This window comes from Macaca nemestrina, chromosome 19, assembly GCF_043159975.1.
Source record: "Macaca nemestrina isolate mMacNem1 chromosome 19, mMacNem.hap1, whole genome shotgun sequence".
Taxonomy (NCBI): domain Eukaryota; kingdom Metazoa; phylum Chordata; class Mammalia; order Primates; family Cercopithecidae; genus Macaca; species Macaca nemestrina.
Window position 1 is genome coordinate 77421747 of NC_092143.1, and position 21599 is coordinate 77443345.

General features: G+C 42.5%; 1 protein-coding gene and 1 pseudogene across 6 annotated transcripts in view; both read left to right on the forward strand.

Moving 5' to 3' along the window:
* Positions 1-21599, forward strand: part of LOC105478855 (Rho GTPase activating protein 28) — a 240371-nt gene that overhangs the window by 92123 nt on the left and 126649 nt on the right. The gene's annotated exons all lie outside the window — the stretch shown is intronic.
* On the forward strand, positions 17697-18827 carry LOC105478854 (large ribosomal subunit protein uL30-like 1 pseudogene; annotated as a pseudogene).

Below are 21599 nucleotides of genomic sequence, written 5' to 3' on the forward strand. Positions count from 1 at the left end.
CAATGACTCCTTGTTTGTCTTCTATTTCATTTTTGTTCTTGTTCTTGTCCTTTGTGTTGGGTTTGGTTGGAGAGGAGGAGCATTAAGAGAGGTGGTCTTGCTGTTTATGTGAATTTGCTTTTTACAATTAGATTCCAATCACCTGCATCAGAGCATTATGGATTCCTTTTACTTGAGCAGTGTCATCTTTTATATTTACAAAGCTGTGTTTATAGTTTCCTTATTGTTCTTAAGTGTTTTTACTAGAGCATTTTGTATTCAAAAGTCAAGTCTTCTTTGACTCTGTTGAACTTTTTAGATTGGTTTAGAGTGTGTTAAGGAAGCCTTCGATGAAATATTGCTTGTTTTCATAGTGTGGGGAGGAAGGGGTGAGAGCTTTTTGTTTGTTTGTTTTTAATTTTACCTCCGATTTCAGGTGGTGTAAGCAAAAGCAAGGGCAATGATAGGCCACGTGATGCTTCGGATGTGACATTCGCTGGATGTGTTCATTTGTGAAAGTAATACAATTTTACACATGCTTTGATGATGATTACTAAATAGGGAGACTTTCTTTGACTTTAAATCTCCTAAGTAATAATGAATTTGCATGATATTTAGAAATTGTTTCACATTCTGTGGTTTCTTTTTGATAGCTGCTATGTATAATTACTGCTCCTCTCCCATGCCCACTTTGTACGTGTGCCTGTCTTTTACAGACAAATTTTGTGAGGCCCTTGTTAAACTCTGAGCCAAGGGATTAATTGAAGATCAGCTGCACTAATTAAAGACAAGTTTAACAAGATAGGACTCATGTTTAGATTTGAAAATACAAACAAAGGACTTCATTTTTATGATATTAAAGCTGCAGTGGGGAAAAACAGTGGGAAAACGAACAACACTTAGCCTGCCCAAGCAAGTAGAAACTTTTACTGATAAGGAATCCTGAAGACAATGGGCACAGTAATACAAGGTTCTAAAGACAAGTTTCTGGCTGAAGTTTTAGGAAAAAAAATAACAATATAGCCCCTGAGATGAGCTAAAATAGCCCCTGAGATGAGCTAAAAGGAAATCAATACCTTTCTACGATAAGTAGAATGACAAAGTGAAGTAAGGATTTACTGGAAGGCCTCCTCCTGACTCCAGATGAGCCATGTGCAGGAATGTGTTTTAATGCCTGTTTCAAACCCCAGCGGTGGTGTTTTGAACCAGTGCTGCTGACGTAAACACAGACTGAATGTGGAGATTTTCCAAAAGTGGAGAATGAAAACAGTTCAGTCAAGATGTACAGTACTAATACAGTAAAGGCTTGGTGCAGCAGCTGGCCACCGGCTTGAGTATCACAGCCATTCAACTCTCCCTGAAGGTGCCGTGCTGCTGGCGGTAAGACCGTTCTTAGATAGAGGATTGCATCAAGAAAATTGCAACAATCACCCCAGGCACTCACCTAAACAGATGAAAGGAGAGACTGAGAAAAAGAGAATTGTTTCTTAGTGATGTAGAAGCCTGTGGATCATTTAAGAGGGGAAAAAGGGGCCGGGCACGGTGGCTCACGCCTGTAATTTCAGCACTTTGGGAGGCTGAGGTCGGCGGATCACCTGAGGTCAGGAGTTCGAGACCAGCCTGGCCAACATAGCGAAACCCCGCCTCTACTAAAAATATAAAAATTAGCTGGGTGTGGTGGTGGACGCCTGTAATCCCAGCTACTCAGGAGGCTGAGGCAGGAGAATTGCTTGAACCCAGGAGGCGGAGGCTGCAGTGAGCTGAGATCGCACCACTGTACTCCAGCCTGGGCGACCGAATGAGACTCCCTCTTTTAAAAAAAAAAAAAAAAAAAAAAAAAGAGGGGAAAAAGGGTATTGAGAGGGGTATTTGGACAAGGTAAATGCTAATTAGATGGGCATTCATTGTTGGGTGACTTAAGTGACAAATGATAGTTTTTTTTGGTAATCTCACTTACCAAACAAACTCAGGGAAGGGAGCAGAGTAAACATAGCTGTCTCTGTTAGCTATGAAGATTAGCTTAAGCGATTCTCTACTTGTCAGATATATTTAAATAAATGAACATGAAAATGTAAACTTTTTTCTTTTTTTTTATGAAGATACATGGTAAAATTGGGGCCAGACATGGAAAGGCTATTTCTTGCTTAGCTACAGATCACACTAGCTTAGGCTTCCCAAGAGTCCGACTGAGTGCTTCACAAAAATCACCACTGGGAAATGAACAGTCTTTTTTTTAATTATTTTGCTTAAAAAGATGTCTAGAAGGCATACTATTTCAGTTATTTATATACTAAAGTGGTATTTAGCTATCTGAAACTTCCAGAGTAAGAAGATGGTGATCAAGATTTTTTGCCCTGTTTTTCTTGCTGTTCTACAGTTTGCAGAGCTCATTCCAAATAGTGCTTTCATAAACTTGGAAAGGAATGCTGAAGATGTGGAGCTGGTAACCACAGGGCAGTTTGCAGGAAAGCCCAAGAGCTGACCAGTGTCTGCAATGCTTGAGTAGAACATCTGCAGTAACTTAGAAATATTCAAGGCAGGTGCTTCAGAGCAAATATAACGAAAATAGAGACACATAGACATGTTCATGTCAAACAATTCTTTTAAAATAATAGCATATTACACATTGTCTTCCAGTTCATGCTTTGCCAACCCTGAATTATTCAGAAGGTATGAGTCTTCTAGTATCTTTTTGTTAAAATACTACAGGATTTATCATTTGTTCCATCTCTCATGGCTGCTGTTGCTTTTTTTTTTTTTTTTAACAGAGCAAAACAAAGCACCGTAAAGCATACTCTCTTTTTTAATTAGACGCGTCTGTGGCTATCCTTTACCAATAAGAACTTTCAATCTCTTCACACTGCTTTCTAATCTATGACACAGAAGTAAGCGGAAATCAATATTATACAAACACAGCCAGGTGCGGTGGCTAATGCCACTAATCCCAGCACTCTGGGAGCTGGAAGCAGGTGGATGGCTTGAACCCAGGAGTTCAAGACCAGCCTGGGCAACATGGCAAAACCTCGTCTCTACAAAACCCACAAAAATTAGCAGAGCGTGATGGTATGCCCTTGTGGTCCCAGCTACTATGAGAGGCTGAGGTGGGAGGATTGCTTGAACCTGGGAGGTCAAGGCTGCAGTGAGCTGTTATCACACCACTGCACTCCAGCCTGGGCAACAGCATGAGACCTGTCTCCAAAAAGAGAGAGAGAGAGAAAAGAACAGTCATGTTATAATTTTTAAAAGTATTATACAAACCCATCTTAAAACTTTTCAAGTGATGTAATTTTCAAAGTATCAGAGGTGCCTGAGGTTTCAAGGCATCTATGGCTGGAAATCTGTAGGTTTTTGTGGTAATGGTGGAAGTGGAATTATGGAATGCTGGAGGTAAGACGGGAGATGAAACACTTGACATGGGAGCTTTCTCACGTGGCTTGGGGAAGCACAGGAGGTGGGGATGAGGGTTCCAGAGTAGAAAGCAGAGAAACTGAGTGGCCTCTGGATCCTCATCCATGATTAAACCAGAGCTGCTCTGAATTTATCCCTTTGAAATCCTGGTCTTCTATCCACATTTTTATTTGAACAAGTATCATAATTCAGCCTAGTTTGAAACTGCTGAATAAATCCATTTGCTTGCACCTTGTTGGCTGTGCCTGAGATCTGAACTCTTGGTCTTGCCTGGTTATTCATTTAGAGTCAGCTCCTGCCTTACTCATAAGGCAGGGCATACATTTTGGGGCCCATTTCAAAATAAAACTTCTACATATGCACCCTAAGTGCTACTGTTTATTCAGCACCCTTCAGTGTGAAGGCATTTTACAAATATCGTTTCATTCATCTTCAAAAAACTCCAGGCGGAAGTGATTATCCATAACATACAGATAAGGAAACCGAGGCACAGTGAGGTTAAGTGTTTTGCTCAAGTTTATACAGCTAAGCCTCAGGGCAAGAATGAGGACCAAAGTCTGTTTGCCTCCAGGATCTGGGCACTTTCCCAGACAATGCAGAATGGATGACAAAGTGTGCTCTCTGTGTTTTTCAGTCATTAGGTGGTAGAAAAACTCTGAGGTTTTGGTAGAAGTAGCTGCAGGACTTTGCACAGTCTAAGGAGGCTATTCCTCCTAATTAATGGGGCTCTTATGTGCTCTGTTCTCAAACCATTTTTACTTCCTTTTCCGACTCTTCTCTTGAAGGAGAAGATGGTACTTATTCTTCTCTTCTATTAATATATACATATCATGGGGGAGTGTGTGTGTATGTGTGCAGAGGGTACTGTTGTGATTACAGAAAGGAAAGGAATCACACACATTTCTTCTTATGAACTGCAGAAGTTTGAGAAAGAATGTATTACAGAGACTTATTATATGTTCTTTTTTTTTTTTTTTTTTTTTTTTTTTTTGAGGCGGAGTCTCGCTCTGTCACCCAGGCTGGAGTGCAGTGGCCGGATCTCAGCTCACTGCAAGCTCCGCCTCCTGGGTTCACGCCATTCTCCTGCCTCAGCCTCCCGAGTAGCTGGGACTACAGGCGCCTGCCACCTCGCCCGGCTAAGTTTTTGTATTTTTAGTAGAGACGGGGTTTCACTGTGTTACCCAGGATGGTCTCGATCTCCTGACCTTGTGATCCGCCCGTCTCGGCCTCCCAAAGTGCTGGGATTACAGGCTTGAGCCACCGCGCCCGGCCGAGACTTATTATATGTTCTTAAGCCCTAAGTGGATTCTCAGTAATCTGGGTTTTTTGGCTATTACGTGACCACTTCGGATTTGTAAACTGATCCATCTGTCAAAGTCCAGCTCAATTTCCACACCACGTCCCTTTCCTTAAAGCACTCTCACCACCCCCCTCACACTAAAGACTGTGTTGTCAATATGCTTCCTTTAATATTTGCACACTCCCGTACTCAGCAAGGTGAGGATTCTTTTTAGATGCATTCTTCTGTCTCCTTGGCTAGCCTGTAGTCTCTGTTGGCTACTAGGTAAATACCTCTAACGGAGAGCTGGCCTTTAGTATTACTTGATTCATTCACTGTATTATCCGCCCATTGGTTCTATTTCTGAATCTTGAGCCTACATAGATTGTTCTTTCCCAAGACAGTTCTTGAAATTTTTGAAGACTGTGATCCTGCATCCCTGGAGCCTTCTATATTTCTCCAGTGCTTTCAGCATTTTCCCACATAGCATGACTTCTTGACAGTCTGACTTTGGCCATGCATTCTGAAGTAATTCCTATTAACATTCTCCTTTAAATACGGTGCCTGGAGCTGAATTCCAGTTTTGCTGGATTTAGGACAATCATCTCTCCTTTTCGTGTGATATACTTGTATACTTCTTTGCCACTTAACATCCGGTTAGTTTTATTGGCATTTATGTACTGCTGTTGGGTTGCACTGACCTTTTAGTTGGCCAACATCTCTAGTTTTTTCACATGACCTGTATTCGTGCCAGGAAAAAAATCATCCTTAACATATACTGAAGTTTCTGCACTTCATATTTCTTCCTATTAAATTTCATCCTGTTAGTTTTAGTCCATTAGTTCTCCCAATTGAGAAGTTCTTGATTTTTAGATTCATATGCATAGTAGATTATTTGAATAGTAAGTAAATGATCAGAGAAAAAAAAATTCTAAGGTTGTAAAAAAATTTTAATCTTTCCAAAGAATATGTCTACTCATGGTACCTTGTTGAGAAACTTGAGGGGCTTTTCACAACCTAGTGGTTAAGGCCCAAAAGCATCTCCAGTGGCACCTGAAGAATCTATACCTGTATCTTCTCCTGCATCACTGGTTGCATGAAACTCCTCATCCATTTCACCCCATTCCCTGACTCCGCGGCTATGTAGCTTTGCTCGCCGGGGGCTTCTGCCTAGAATGCATGTCGTGCCTGTACCATCTCTGCCAGTCAGAGTCCTGCCCACTCTTCTCCTTGATATCTTCCCTGAACCTTTAATAGGAAGTACTTTCTCCTTCCTTTACTTTCTGAAGGCATTGTCTAAAACTCTTAGCGCTTACTGTATTCTATTTTATGCGAGCCTGTATGGTAGCATGGTTGACAGCAGAGATTCTGGGAATGGACAGCTTCTGTGAAAATCCTAGCTGTATCCCCTCATTATGGTATAATCGTGAGCAAGTGAATTTTTCTCTCCAAGCCTCAGTTGTCATGCCTGTAAAATGGAATAGTAGCACCTACCTTATGGGGTCACTGTAAGGATTAAATGAGTTAGTACGTGTAAGTGCTTAGAATAGTGGCTGGCATGAGTAACTGCTAATAGTTGTTAGCTATATCTATAGGCGCTCAGTAAATAGTTGTGAATTTTACTGAAGAAGCTGAGTAACTTTGGGGCATGATTTCTTAAATCCTCAAAGCTTGGCTATCAGAGGAAACATTTTCAAATTTATAGAGACAGGATATTGGACGGGAACAACGTTTTCCTAAAGAGGCATTGTGAGATGGTCTCCAACTAGAGGCCATCCTCACAGACTTTTTCACTTGCAGTCAGCTGGAAAGGCAAATATTAGTCAACATTTTTATAAGCACTGTGCATATCTATTGGTATCAAGTAATTCAGATAGCCTGGAGAAATAAGGCCTCCATGTTATAAGCTGTGATTATTAACATTATAATTAAAATGCTTAATTGCTCTAAGCCCAATTTTAACTTGTATGACGATGGTTCACGCTAATTTGCATTTTGTTTTGTGTAGCACGAGAAAAGAAATTGTAAAATGATTTTTTGCCTTGTATAAAGTGTAATCCTTATTTAAAAAAAATCACAAACACTTCCCTCTAAGGTTTGGTATTTATCTTGGGGATTAGCTATCTTTAGCCTATTGACTGACTCTGACCTCAATATTTATTGAAGATCTACCATGGATCTAGTGTCAGGCTAGGTAATATAGCAATGTTAAGAAGGATAAGGTGAAATTTCTGTACTCAAAAGCTTATTTGGAGATATAACACATAGTACCTAAAATAATAAAATATATGTTATAAGAAAGTTCTGTACTCCCTTAATTACTAAGTCACTGGTCTAGAAAAGTGGGTACGATGAAAACCTAGAAAGTACATTCCTTAATTGCTACAAACCTATTTCAAGTGTCTTCCTAAATTGCCATTTCAAGAAATGCAGAGAGTAATGGATACAAGCTTTCAGGATAACACCTAAACTAACAATATATTTCTATAAAATGTTTCTTTTTTTGTTGTTGTTTTTTTGAGACAGGGTCTGGCTCTGTGGCCCAGGCTGGAGTGCAGTGGTGTGATCTCAACTCACTGTAACCTCTGCCCCCCGGGCTCAAGCCATCCTGCCACCTCAGCCTCCCCAGTAGCTGGGACTACAGGCACACGTCATCAGGCCCAGCTAATTTTTTTGTATTTTTTGTAGAGATGGGATTCACCATGTTGCCTAGGCTGGTCTCGAGCTCAGTTGATCTGCCTGCCTCTGCCTTGGCCTCCCAGAGTGCCAGGATTATAGGCGTGAGCCACCATTCCTGGCCCAAAGTGTTACTTTGATAATTTACTGTATATTAAGTAGTGGATATAAGTACACCTGATGAGGAGGAGGATTATAATAGCTAACACATCCTATGTAGTTATGATGATGACCTTTTTGAGACAAGGAGAAATGGGGTCTCAGAGTGGTACATAGGTTATTCCATCAGTAAGTGGTAGACTGGGGATTCAGTTCACATTGGTTCAACTGCAAAGCTCTCTTTCTTAATAGCCATATCTTGTCCCCCTTGACTCCTATTCAGCAGCCAACTTAAAGGATCCATGATTAGATCATTATGGATGAATTTTAGCATATATGATTGGAGTGGGGGATAGTGGTGAGTTTGAAAAGGTAAGTTGAGGCAGGTTGTGAAGAAGTTTTTATATAACCTGACAAGTGTGGAACATCCTCCCAACAATTGGGGAATTTTTATCAAATGATTGTTAATAAGAGAATGACATATAAATTTTTTGTTTTGCCAACATGACTCTTGCAAGGTATGTAAAGAATATTAAAATGGGAGGAGTTAGGGAACCAGTCAGGTGATGCAATCACCTAGACATATTATAAACTTGAACACTGGGTGTACAACAAAATAGAAAAAGATGTATTTGAGAGATGTTTAAGGGAGACTCACCTGGATTTGTGAATCTATCTTTAAGGGAGACTCACCTGGATTTGTGAATCTATCTAATATAGAGGGAGTAGTAAAAAAATGACAAGTATATAATGATGCCATTACTGAGACTGGGAAAGAGGATTACAGTTAGGAGGGGGGTGAGCTTTGGACGAGATGGGTTTCAAGTGAAGGAGAACATGCAGAACACAGTTTGACATCCTGAAGAGTCAGAGATCAAGAGCAATTAGCCCAAAGATTTGCAAGGCTGGGCGCGGTGGCTCACACCTGTAATCCCAGCACTTTGGAGGGCAGAAGTGGGAGGATCACTTGAGCTCAGGAGTTCAAGATCAGCCTGGGCAACATAGTGAGGCCGCATGTCTACAAAAAGTTTTTAAAAATGAGCAGGTCTTGGTAACGTTCACCTGTAGTTCCAGTCGCTTGGAAAGCTGCGGTGGGAGAATCACTTGATCCCAGGAGGTCAAGGCTGCAGTGATCTATGATTGCACCACTGCTTTCCAGCCTGGGCAACAGAGCAAGACCCTGTCTCAGTGAATGAATGAATGAATGAATGAATGAATGAATGAACGAACGAATGAATAAAAGAGTTGTGAACTCTCAGCCTGTAAGTGAAAAGAATGGACAAGGTTGTGGGGAGAGACTGGGGCTGCTTCAAGTAGAAAGATATTGACAGAGTATGAAGGAAAATACCCAAGAACACCATTGGCTTTGAAGGTCTGACCCTCCTTAGCATTTTTCCAATCTGGTGGGGACTCTGATTGGACATAGGTATTTACGGAGCCCTCATCAATATGATTGCCAGCCATTCTTTAGGGTGGTTCCCCTAGGCACTAGCTAAGCCATTGACTCTTGGTTTTTTCCAATATTCTCAGAAGATTAACTCCAAACTTGAGAAAGTTTTGCCCTTTAGAAATCAAGTAAGGATTGGTGTAGTCTGGAGATGTGTATAACTCATTCACAATCATTTGATTAGCTGTATCGACCTTTCTCTAGGATTTTTTTCCATGAAGTTGGCATGTTCACATCTCTAAATTAGTGCAGTGATGACATGAAATAACTGACAGTTTCTTAATGAGCTGCAAGTTTCATGTAAAATATACTGGCAGCCTCCTGTACCCTAAAAATCTATGAGTTTCTTCATTCTCTTGTGGTGCCCTCTTTCAGTAATGAAGAGAAGAAATTGGTCGTGTTGTCCCTTCATAAGCAGCTTTTTAGCAATGGTCACTGCATCAGAAACAATACTGCAAGTAGCTAATGGGAAAATACCCAAGGCATAGGGTAGAGAGTCCCGGCTCTGAGGTCTGACAGCCTGAGTTAGAATCCTAGCTCTTCCTCTTAATCAGCAATGTGTCTTCAGACCAGTGGCAAACCCTCTTTAAGCCTTCATTTCCTTATCTGTAAATAATACCTATAGGATTTCTCATGGAATTACTGAGGATTTTCAACAGGTATTTTACTTAATACTGGGCACTAGGGAGGGTTACGTGTGACTAATGAGCATTAGTGCATCTTGATTAGAGTTGATTTTGCTCTTTTATTCTCTTTTAAAGACCTTTATGAGTGACTGTCTGGAAATGTTTTTATCTGACTTTCCTGAATACCTCAGTGGTACTGTGAATAATAGATTATCTGATATTAGGGAATATCAGGCTATCACAGCAGTTCATTCTGTTGGATTTGGAAGACTATGCTTTTTCAGGGTATTCCTCCCTTCCTCTTACAGAATCACCACTTCACATGTGTAAGCAGAGCGCTGGCTAACTCTGTGGCTTAAGCAGGGGTCAGAACATCTGAAGTGATCTGTAGATATTCTGGTATGTTCATTTTCTTTGTTCTCCAGACCAGGTCACAAGAATGCTTGTCTGAGTCAGTATTGTAGTAGAAGTGTTTCCTTTAATATCCATTACATAGCCTCATGCAGAGCCGAGGCCTTTCTGTAGGCCATTATTCATATCCAACTTTGTTTGGGTCCAGATATTATTGAAGAAGGGTGCACTGTGTACTGCATACGAAAATAATCCTGCATCATGTTATCTGGAAAATTACCCCAAATTGCAGTATTAAGATAGATATGGAAGCTCTGCAGAGTAAGCAGTGAAATCCTCCTCCATCTGCTGATGAGGGTTGTGGAATTTACCTCGTAGAGAAAGGAATAATAGGCTGTGCAAAATAGACATTATCAGGAACTGCATACGTTTATCACATTTCCTTGGGCAGAACAAAATTGCAGGAACCTTTATCATTGCATCTACTTGGTTTTCACAAGCTGAACATGAACACTGTGTTTATATTACAGGCTTTCCATTTTGTTTTCATCAGAATTCTACAGAGTTTCAGTATATAGCTTCCAAGGTACAGGTGTACCATGATATCCTAAACAGCCGTTGTATGACCACTGTCTGCCCCAGTGCTAGGGTGGAGGTCACATTCAAGTGCTTGCCTGTCCTTATGGACAGCAGAAACGTCTACTTATTTTTGTACAGCATTTTAAACATCTCTCTCATTATCAGAGAAGCTGTGTTAGGTAATGGTGTAAATCCATTTGTCAAGACTCGTGCAGGCCTCTGACAATTCTTTATTGCTTCAAAATTACTCTGACCCACGTGCATCTTTCTAACAAGCTTCTGGCAGAAATTCAACCATCCTGCTACAAAAGTAAATCAAAGATAACTCAGAACGTCACTAACTTTGAACCTGAGAGTCCCTAGCTTATATAAGAATGATCCCTATGAACTAGAACAGTTAAGGGAACTTCATGGGAAATATGAGGCTTGCAGCAAGACGTTGGAAAGGAGAGGAGAGCAGAAGAGGTCCAGGTGCTTCCAGGCAGGGCTGCTGCTTATTGGACATGAGCTGGACCTACAAGGCCACCCCAGCTTTCAACTGGAGTTCAGGGAAGCTCAGTGACAAGGCCGGATGGCTGCCTAGAATCAGCTGGTCGTATGCAGAAGCCAGACCACTGAGCTGCTGCTTCTGGATAGAATTGGATCTTAACCAAACATTCACATAAAGTCAGCCCTTGGTAGCTACAGGTGCTGCATGGGCAGATTGAACCAACCTTGAATCAAAAATATTTGGGGAAAAAAAAACCAATAAAAAATAACAGTATGACAATTAAAAATACAAATTAAAAAACCAATACAGTATAACTCTTTACATAGGATTTACATTGTGTTGGGTATTATACATGATCTAGAGATGACTTAAAGTTTGGGGAGGATGTGCTTAAGTTATATGCAAACACTATGCCATTTTATATACTGGACTTGAGCACCGGTGGAATTTGGTATTAGTTGGGGGAGGGGGATATGGAACCAGTTCCCCTCAGATGCTGAGGGATGCCTGGATAACATTTAAGCAATGGAGGTGGAGAAAAAAATCAGTCTCTTGGGCCAGGCGCGGAGACTCATGCCTGTAATCCCAGCACTTTGGGAGGCCAAGGAGACCAGCCTGGCCACCATGGCGAAACCCTGTCTCTACTAAAAATACGAAAATTAGCCGGGCGTGGTGGTGGGTGCCTGTAATTCCAGCTACTCATGAGGCTGAGACAGGAGAATCACTTGAACCCGGGAGGTGAAAGTTGCAGTGAGCCGAGATCACCCCATTGCACTGCAGCCTAGGCGGCAAGAACGAAACTCTGTCTCAAGAAAAAAAAAATTCAATCAGTCTTGTAATGCCCATGAATTTCACAGTCACAGAACGTAATTTTCTTTATTTCTGGTAGTAAAATTTATATTCTAACTCTGAGCCCCCACTTCTGACAGACAGCAGAAAAACTCCATCTAATCACAGCCACAGCCAGTCAACTTGATCCAATTTAGCACTTTCTAAGTTGCTTCTGGTTAAAATTCAGGAATATTCAGAATATTTCCCCTTGATTCCCCTCCTTTCCTTCTATTGTTGCTGGAAGCCATTGCATCTGGAGAGGCAGTCAGGGGAGTCAGGCGGACCTGTGTTCTTGACTCAGCCTTCCTCTGCTGTCTGAGCTTTGACCCCAGGGGATTGGACACAGTGCTGTTGGGATGGAAACGTGGATCTGTGGGGTGGTTCCCACCTGGCTCTCTGATATGAGCTGAGCCTTCAGCCTGTTCCAGTTTCTGGAGGGAACTGTTTACTCTGCAGCCCCTGCCACAGGGACCCTTATCTCCAGCCAGGCATATCTGTCAGGCTCTGAGAATCAATCTCTGTCTGCTTCTTTTTCTCTCTCAGCTAAAGTAGGCATCCCTCAGGCTGTGCAGGGAACTCCTGACCCCATCACTCCCCAGCGGGAGCAGGAGCTGCTGTCTCTGCCCATTCTTCTTGCCCTGGTGACATGGGATGTGTCTCTGAGGCTGCTTCCTTAATCACAAAAGAAGGGAAGCAGGAAGCAAGTGTCTTCCTAGATCCTCCCAAACTTGGTGGAGAAGCCTGTGTGGGCCCCAGCTCCCACCTGACAGACACACTGTGGCCTTGTTCTGGGAGTGGAGCACCAAACACATGGCCTCTAATTGCTCATAATGATTTTTTCCTCTCCAAATCCTTTCCTTCTCCCCAGTTTGGATGGGGTGGTAAAAAAAAAACTTGTTTTGCCAGTTGATATCTCTTTTCAAAACTATTTTTGTTGCTCTTTTGAACTAGAACCAAGATTCTGGAATCTGTTTGCTGTTTTTATTTTTCTTCCTGACAGTTCTCCCTGGGACAAGTGGTAAACTGGCCAGCCCATATCTCTTGGAATATGGGTTTAGGGATGGGGGCAGGGCGGTGGAGAGAGGGGCACATCAGTCAACAAGCTCTCATATTATCCTGGCAGAGAGCAACCAGATCTGACTCATCAGTCAAGGCCCAAGCCAATTTCTCACTTCCTGGAGATTCCAGCTGGTTTTTTTCAGCTGCCTTCCCACCCTTGGGAAGGTCTGCTATGCTTAGCCGCTGCAACTGATGAGGAGCAGAGCATGTCCTTGGTTTAGGGAGCGGGGTGTTGAGGGGGTGAGATAACCTTGTTTTCTAGGGCGAATGGGTAGAAGAGTGTTCACTGTTTTTTAACACATTGAAAAATCCAAATATGAGGTTACTCTTTCCGTCTTTTAATGTTATTCCTAACAGCCTCGATTAGAGTATTAATGAGGAATCCCTTGAAATATACATATAATATGTCACTATCTGTTATATATAATGCCAAGACATTATTATTATTTTTATTATTATTTTTGAGATAGAGTCTCTCTCTGTCGCCCAGGCTAGAGTGCAGTTGCACGATCTCGGCTCACTGCAACCTCTGCCTCCTGCATTCACGCGATTCTTGTGCCGCAGCCTCCTGAGTAGCTAGGATTACAGGCGCCTGCCACCACGCCTGGCTAATTTTTTTTTTTTTTTTAAAGTAGAGATGGGGTTTCACCATGTTTACCAGGCTGGTCTCAAACTCCTGACCTTGGGTGATCCAACTACCTCGGCCTCCTAAAGTGCTGGGATTACAGGTGTGAGCCACCGCACCCAGCCAAGAGATTGTGTGTCATATTTTATATACAATTATATAGTTGTATATGATGTGTGGCCACATATATTTCTCTAACAAACTTCTGATTGGATCTTTTTAGGAGCTGGCTATTTGGTCTTGGTGCTTACTGTTTCTTATTTTCTTTGGGTCTACTTTCTTTCCCAAATCTTGGAAATCCATCAGTAACATAGTATCTAAATTCTAAAAAGGAGCAGGAGGGTTTTAGACCAGGTGCTCCTGAGACCAAAGTGAAAGCTGGTCTTCCCTTAACTGCCACAGCCGGCTCCAACCTGCTAGTCCTGTTTCTCCAAGAGAATCTGTTGAGGCCACTCTGTTCTTCACTTTCTGAGCTGGGCTTTTGATGGCTTCCCAGCACTTGGCCTCAGGCGTTCAGCTTGTTTTTCTTTTATCTTTAATGCTGCCCCTACTTATCCACTTGGGGTTCTTTTCATCCTAAAGATCACCTATAGAAATAAACAGGGACTCACTGCAGTTTTTTTTCAATGTCACCCCCCTTGAGAAGTCCAGACTCTGTGTTTTAAGGGTGTTAACTTTTTTTTTTTTTTTTTGAGATGGAGTTTCACTCTTGTTGCTGAGGATGGAGTGCAATGGCGTGATCTTGACTCACTGCAACCTCTGCCTCCCGGGTTCAAGCGATTCTGCTGCCTCAGCCTCCTGAGTAGCTGGGATTACAGGCATGAGCCACCACACCTGCCTGATTTTGTATTTTTAGTAGAGATGGGATTTCTCCATGTTGGTCAGGCTGGTCTTGAAATCCTGACCTCAGGCGATCTGCCTGCCTCAGCCTCCCAAAGTGCTGGGATTACAGGCGTGAGCCACTGTGACCGGCCTGGGTATTTACCTTTAACCACAGGACATAATGCATTGCTGAATTAATAAAAAGTTCACTCTTACTCTTCTCCACTTTGAGAGGCTCTGGGGGGAGCTTATCCACAAACCCCCCTTGCCCTCTAGTTCCCAGTTGGGTTTGGCCAATGGGAGGCGCAAAAGGCAGTCAAGGACTGGGAAGAAAGTGAGACTAGGATGTTTATTCCCCTTTCCCATCCCTGTGAAAACTGTGTTTCTCTATTCCGTACCCAAGACCACAGCTCTTTTCATGACTCTGGCCTACTGTTCCTGTTCCAGCTCTCTTTGGTTTGGGTAACCACTCCCTCCCTTTGGGCTTCCAGTCTAGGGCTGGTGATGCCTCATCCTCCTGGTTGCTAACTGTTAAGTTCTTTAATTTTTTCTTCCCCTCATGCCACTCACATTTTGCAAATAGCCAGACAGACTCTTATTAAAGCCTCCTCAGTTACCTCTTTGAGTTTACTGTCTACTTCCTCCCAGGAGCCCAGTCAAATCCATGCAGGTCCCTGGGCTGGCTTGCTCCTGGAGGTGTGTCTAAACTGTAGCCCAGCGGTATTTGTAACCCCTGGCAGCTTTGTTAAAAATGCAGAATGTTAGATTCTGCCCCAGACTTCTTGACTCAGAGTCTGCATTTTAACCAGACTCCCAAGTGATTTATATGCACCTAGAGATTAAGAAGCACTGCTTTAGGGAGCAAGTAGCCAGGAGCCTGTTTGGGTTTAAATGGTCTGAATGTAATCACTTTCATTTCTGGGGAAAGCCCACAACTTTTCTTGCTTCTCCTGCCCTCTCTCCAACCTCTTTCCTACCCTCCACCACGGAGCAAAGCTCACACTCCTCTTACCTCTTTCCTCATTTATTCCACAAAGTGTTACTGAATCCATTCTAAACTCCAGGCAAGGTGGTAGATGTTAAGGATACAAAGAATAAGGAAGCATGTTCCTGCCCTCAATTCAATTTAGTGAAGGAATGAAGACATGATCATAGTCAATTTCAGTGCAGTAGGAGGTACATCACAGAGATGGGAACAAAATGATGTGAAAACAAAGGCCAAACTTACCCAAAGTTCCTTTGCTTGATGAATGTTAAATCCCTCTGTGAAATTCTTTGAAATGTATTGTGTTTTCTAATTTTAGTCACATGTGAAAATACTGAGTAAAGATATCTGATTTTAATCCCCTGTCCTCAAGCTTTATTCGAGTATCACATTTGACAAATAGCAGTATCTCTCCCAAGAACAGCTAGCAGTCCGTGGAGTCAGAGCTGTTTGTACTGAGGCAGCTGCTGAGCAGCAAATGCCTGTGGGCAGCCAGAGCCTGAGGAAATTAAGGAGCTGATTTTTTTTTTTCCAAAAGGAAATTCATGGAGAAAACACCAAAGGATTCTCTCGTAAGCTGTCTTTGGAATTAATTTCAGTGCTTGTTAAAACACCTAAATCCCTCTTTCAGAAGGATTCTCCGATGACTTCCTAATTAGGTTCTCTTCTTTTACCATCTGCAAGGAACACTCCCCATTCGAGTCCCTGCATAGTTCACATAAGCAAAATAACACAGATTCCAGATTGCCTAAACAAGAGTGGTGGAACACTCTTTCGTATCATTATAACTTTTAAAAAAAATACTGGCTTAGGGCTTTGAATATTAATTTAACTGTTCATTCATTCATTCAAGAGGACCAGGTGTGTCACTCAAAATTTAACTCTTCCCTCCTTCCTGGCACTATCACTCAGTGGTAAAGACAGCTCCATCACTCTGAGTTCCTTCTTTCCACCTCCAATAATCTTTCTACCTCCAGTGTGTCCTTCTTTATTTTTTATTTATTTATTTTTTATTTTATTTTATTTTTTGAGACGGAGTCTTGCTCTGTTGCCCAGGCTGGAGTGCAGTGGCTGGATCTCAGCTCACTGCAAGCTCCGCCTCCCAGGTTTACGCCATTCTCCTGCCTCAGCCTCCCGAGTAGCTGGGACTACAGGCGCCGCCACCTCGCCCGGCTAGTTTTTTGTATTTTTTAGTAGAGACGGGGTTTCACCGTGTTAGCCAGGGTGGTCTTGATCTCCTGACCTTGTGATCCGCCCATCTCGGTCTCCCAAAGTGCTGGGATTACAGGCTTGAGCCACCGCGCCCAGCCCAGTGCGTCCTTCTTTGGCCCAGCAATCCCTTAGATCAGCACAGTTGCTTCCTCCTCTTTGCTTCCTTAGTTTGTGAGCACCCGGGACTTGGGTTGGCATCTGTGCATGCCTGCAGGAATTGATGCCCTGACTGTGGTCCCGTGCCCCTGCTATGTCGTAACCCTTATTGTATGATAAATGACTAAACCAACCAGCAGGTTTTGAGAATTCCAAGGAAGTGGGTGCAGTTGAGAAACTGAGAAAGGGATGACTGTGCCTGTGATATATAAATGAGCTTCCATGTAGATATGAGCACTAGACTGAGATGGACATTTTCAGGCTTTACTTAGTTTTCCAGTGACTAATACCACACAGTGATAGTGCATGAAATTAGCTTAGTTGGTCAATATCTGCATTTGAAAAAATGAAATAGAAAAGGAAATAGGTCAGAGTATATCACACATAATGAGACTGCTTCGTGAAATTTTTGTTACATATATGAGGTATGTGTGTGTACTGGGTAGAGATCTAAATTGTGTTTCTTCATATGGGTTGACATTAAACATTTTTTGGAAACCACTCCCTGAGGAAGTGTCTGTTTGAAATTAGGAGAAGTTTTATTGGGAGGGAGGTTTGGGAGAGGAAACGTCAGTTGAACAAAACAGTATTTTGACATGGAGTGACCAAGGCAGTGATTTCCAGAGTTATTAATTTGTGCAAGCTAAACTGCAACTAGACATTAGTCCCATTAGGTCGTAAGCTTATAGATTACACCTTCTTCATTGTTTTCTATTTTATTTTTCCCTTTCTTTAGTTTTTAGTGAAGGATGTTTTGACAATTTATCCTGTCATATATACTTAAAGAAAAATTTAACTATGCCAGTCTAAAAGGGCTAGGTGTATACCCAGATCAAGATAAGTTGGTGTCAATGAGGATGAAAATGTGAGAACCCAATGGAGAAGAGCAGTCCGTAGGAAGGAACAGTGGAGCTCAGTTCTTCTCACCACTCTCTTCTCCCACCATTCGGGGTCTCCACCATCGTCCCACCGTAACCTTCCAACCACACGCCCCCCAGCATGCCTTTTTGGGATGTGCTGACCACTTCATTCTTTGAAACTATTATTCCAGTGTCCTTGCTATTGATAGGTGAATCCCTGAAAAAAATGATATAAGACCGTACCATTTAAAATTTGATGGAAAGATCAATACAAATTATCCTCACAACAAGAACTGCCATTCAAAACTTTTAAAGTGACCACTAGAAAGATGGCGGAGCAAGAGCAGAGAAAAATCCCTTTGGTTCCAGAAAATCTGCTGCAAAAGAGGAAGGCTTGTCAAGCCCTCCAAACCACCCAGGCAAAACAGGCACTTTTGGCAAAGAAGAAGCAGAGGAAAGGAAGAAGGCTCAGGTTTAAGGGACTGGAATCATTCCTTCGTGATTCCTGGTGGCAGAAACGCGACAAGGTGCATCTCAGACGACTAGAAGTGAAACCTCACGCCTTGGAATTGCCAGATAACATTCCCTGGCCTTTGTTGTACGCATCGAAAGGATTGATGGCGTGAGTTTACTGGTGCAGAGAACCATTGCAAGACTTCGCCTAAAGAAAATTTTTAGTGGTGTCTTTGTAAAAGTCACCCCCTAGAACCTAAAAATGCTGCGTATAGTGGAACCTTATGTGACCTGGGGATTTCCAAATCTGAAGTCTGTCCGAGAACTCATTTTGAAACGTGGACAAGCCAACGTCAAGAATAAGACCATCCCTCTAACAGAAAACACAGTGATTGAGGAGCACCTGGGGAAGTTTGGCTTCATTTGCTTGGAAGACCTCATTCATGAAATTGCCTTCCCAGGGAAGCATTTCCAGGAGATCTCATGGTTCTTGCGCCCTTTCCACCTCTCAGTGGCCCGTAATGCTATCAAAAATAGAGTGGGCTTCCTCAAGGAGATGGGCACACCTGGCTATCGGGGTGAACGCATCAATCAGCTCATCCGTCAGCTGAACTAGACCCAGGTGTCAAACTGTGGTAAATTTTTATCAATGAAGTGGAAGCATGCGTTTAATTGTTTTGGGAATTTTTATCAAGTATCTTCAGAGAAGATTATTTCCTGCTTTATCTTCAAAAACCGGAAAGGAAGGGTCAAAGAAAAGACAGTAGCTGGCCAGGCGTGATGGCTCACGCCTGTAATCCCAACACTTGGGAGGCTGAGGTGGGCGGATCACCTGAGGTTGGGGGTTCGAGACCAGCGTGACCAACATGGAGAAATGCCGTCTCTACTAAAAATACAGAAATTAGCCAGGCATGGTGGCATATGCCTGTAATCCCAGCTACTCAGGAGGCTGAGGCAGGAGAATTGCCAGGTGGAGGTTGCAGTGAGCTGAGATCATGCCATTGCACTCCACCCTGGGCAACAAGCGAAACTCCATCTCAAAGAAAAGAAAAGACAGTAGCTTATGTTCATGGCAAGCACCTCTCATCACAGTCCAGTTCCAAGGAAAAATTCCAGTGTTTTCTGCATTGGGTGCTGCATCGTCTGAAATCAGCACATTCCGTGGAGGAAGGAGTCCTGCTTTGTTGCATCTATCTTAGGGTTTAATGTTGGTAAATGAGTCACTCTAGCATTTGTACAAGGCTCCCTAAGACTCCTGCAGCAGTTGACCAAGCCCAGGGACATAACTGAATCTGGAGAGTCCTAGGACCTTGTTTTGAAAAACACTGAAAATACACATAGGAAGAAAGGCATACAAATAAATGTTCACTTGTCTCTGCAAAAAAAAAAAAAAAAAAAAAAAAAAAAAAAAAAAAAAAAAATTTTAAACCTACTTGCTATGGCTATTGATATATAAATATTAATAGCTATAAAAGCTATTTGCTGTGGGGAAAAAAAAATCCCTAAAATAGCAAATTTTCTTTTTTCTTTTTTTTTTTTGAGACGGAGTCTCCCTCTGTCGCCCAGGCTGGAGTGCAGTGGCCAGATCTCCGCTCACTGCAAGCTCCGCCTCCTGGGTTTAGCCATTCTCCTGCCTCAGCCTCCCCAGTAGCTGGGACTACAGGCGCCGGCCACCGCGCCCGGCTAGTTTTTTGTATTTTTTAGTAGAGACGGGGTTTCACTGTGTTAGCCAGTTTTTTGTATTTTTTAGTAGAGACGGGGTTTCACCGTGTTAGCTAGGATGGTCTCTATCTCCTGACCTCGTGATCCGCCCATCTCGGCCTCCCAAAGTGCTGGGATTACAGGCTTGAGCCACTGCGCCCGGCCTCCAAATTTTCTTTTCAGAGCTCAGTTTCTTACCAGCAAATTTTTTTATTCTCTAGGCTTTTCCCTTTGGCCTAAAAATATTGAAATGTTCTCATGTGATCATTCATTCACAATTGAAGTTGGGGCCAGGCGCGATGGTTCATGCCTGTAATCCCAGCACTTTTGGGAGGCTGATGAGGATGGATCACCTGAGGTCAGGAGTTCGAGACCAGCCTGGCCAACATGGTAAAACCCCATCTCTACTAAAAACACAAAAATTAGGCAGGCATGGTGGTGGACACCTGTAATCCCAACTACTGGGAAGGCTGAGGCAGGAGAATTGCTTGAACCTGGGACGTGGAGGTTGCAGTGAGCCAAGATCACGCCACTGCACTCCAACCTGGGCGACAAGAGTGAAACTCCATTTAAAAATAATAAAAAGAATTGAAGTTGCCCTTGTAAATGTATTTTGAGGATAAGAAAAAAAAATAAGAATCAGCATCTCTTGAGTGAAGAAAGTTATTTAAACTACATTCTTATTATTTACTTTTCCTTTATACCAATAATATATCATTTGCTTTCATGTTTTAGGTAGAGATCATCAATGAGAATGGTTTTTAAGACTCTTTTTTTTTTCAGGGCTGTAGTCTGTAACTGGGGAAATCTTTCATGTAGATTGGTGGTTTTCAACAGTGGAAGGAAGTTTAAAAAATGCATTCTGTCTGAGCCCCAACGCCTGAAATTCTGGTTGTTTTTCTCTAAGATAATATAGCATAATGCCTGTGGCACAGACATTAAGACTTTACAAAGCTGTGATGTGCAGGCAAAGCAATGGCACTTTGAATTTTAAGCTGGTGGGTTGGCTTTCCATAGGTGTCCCCATGGGTGTTTTCTGTTTCACTTTCCAAAAACACAGTTTTAACCAATGTTACCGTTCTCTATTAAAAGTGTTAGACACAACTCTCAAAGACAACTGTGTTTTAAATATACAGGCACAAGAGACTTCTTAATGTAAAAGTTTAATTCCAACTTTTAAATAATCTAACTGCTGTCCATCACAGTTGGATTGACAGTTGGATTACTCCAACTGTAATTTCCTCTTTAACTAATTTGAGTAGTTCTGCTTTGTTCCGTGTATTCTGGTTCATTCTGCCTTTTGTCTCGTCAGAAAATACAGGTTGGCTTCAGTTTCTCCTGGCCTTGAGGCATCTGTGTGTCCGTAGTTGATAAGGTCTGGATCTGTGTCCCTGCCCAAATCTCATGTTGAATTGTAATCTGCAGTGCTGGTGGTGGAACCTGGTGGGAGGTGATTGGATTGTGGAGGTGGAGTTCTCATGAACACTTTAGCACCACCCACCCTTGTTACTGTATAGTGAGTGAGTTCTCGTGAGATCTGGTTGTTCCAAAGTGTGTAGCACCTCCCTCAGCCCCTTCCTCCTGCTCCGGCCAGGTGACGTGCTAACTCCCCCTTTGCCTTTTGCCATGATTGTAAGTTTCCTGAGGCCTCCCCAGAAGCCAAGCAGATGCCAGCATCATGCTTCCTATACAGCCTGTGCAACTGTGAGCAATTAAGCGTCTTTTGTTTATGTAATAAATTACCCAGCCTCAGGCATTTCTTTATAGCAATGCCAGGATGGTGTGCCAGACTGTATCAGAGACAAATGATACAAAGATGACCAAGATACAGTATTTTGCCCAGGAAGAATATTCCTGTGGCCATTTCTGTCTTATATCAAGAGATAAGTGTGAAACAGCATATCCACAACAGTGTTTGTGAAGACAGTGTGAGTAGCTCCCAACTCTACCAGCAAAGGCTT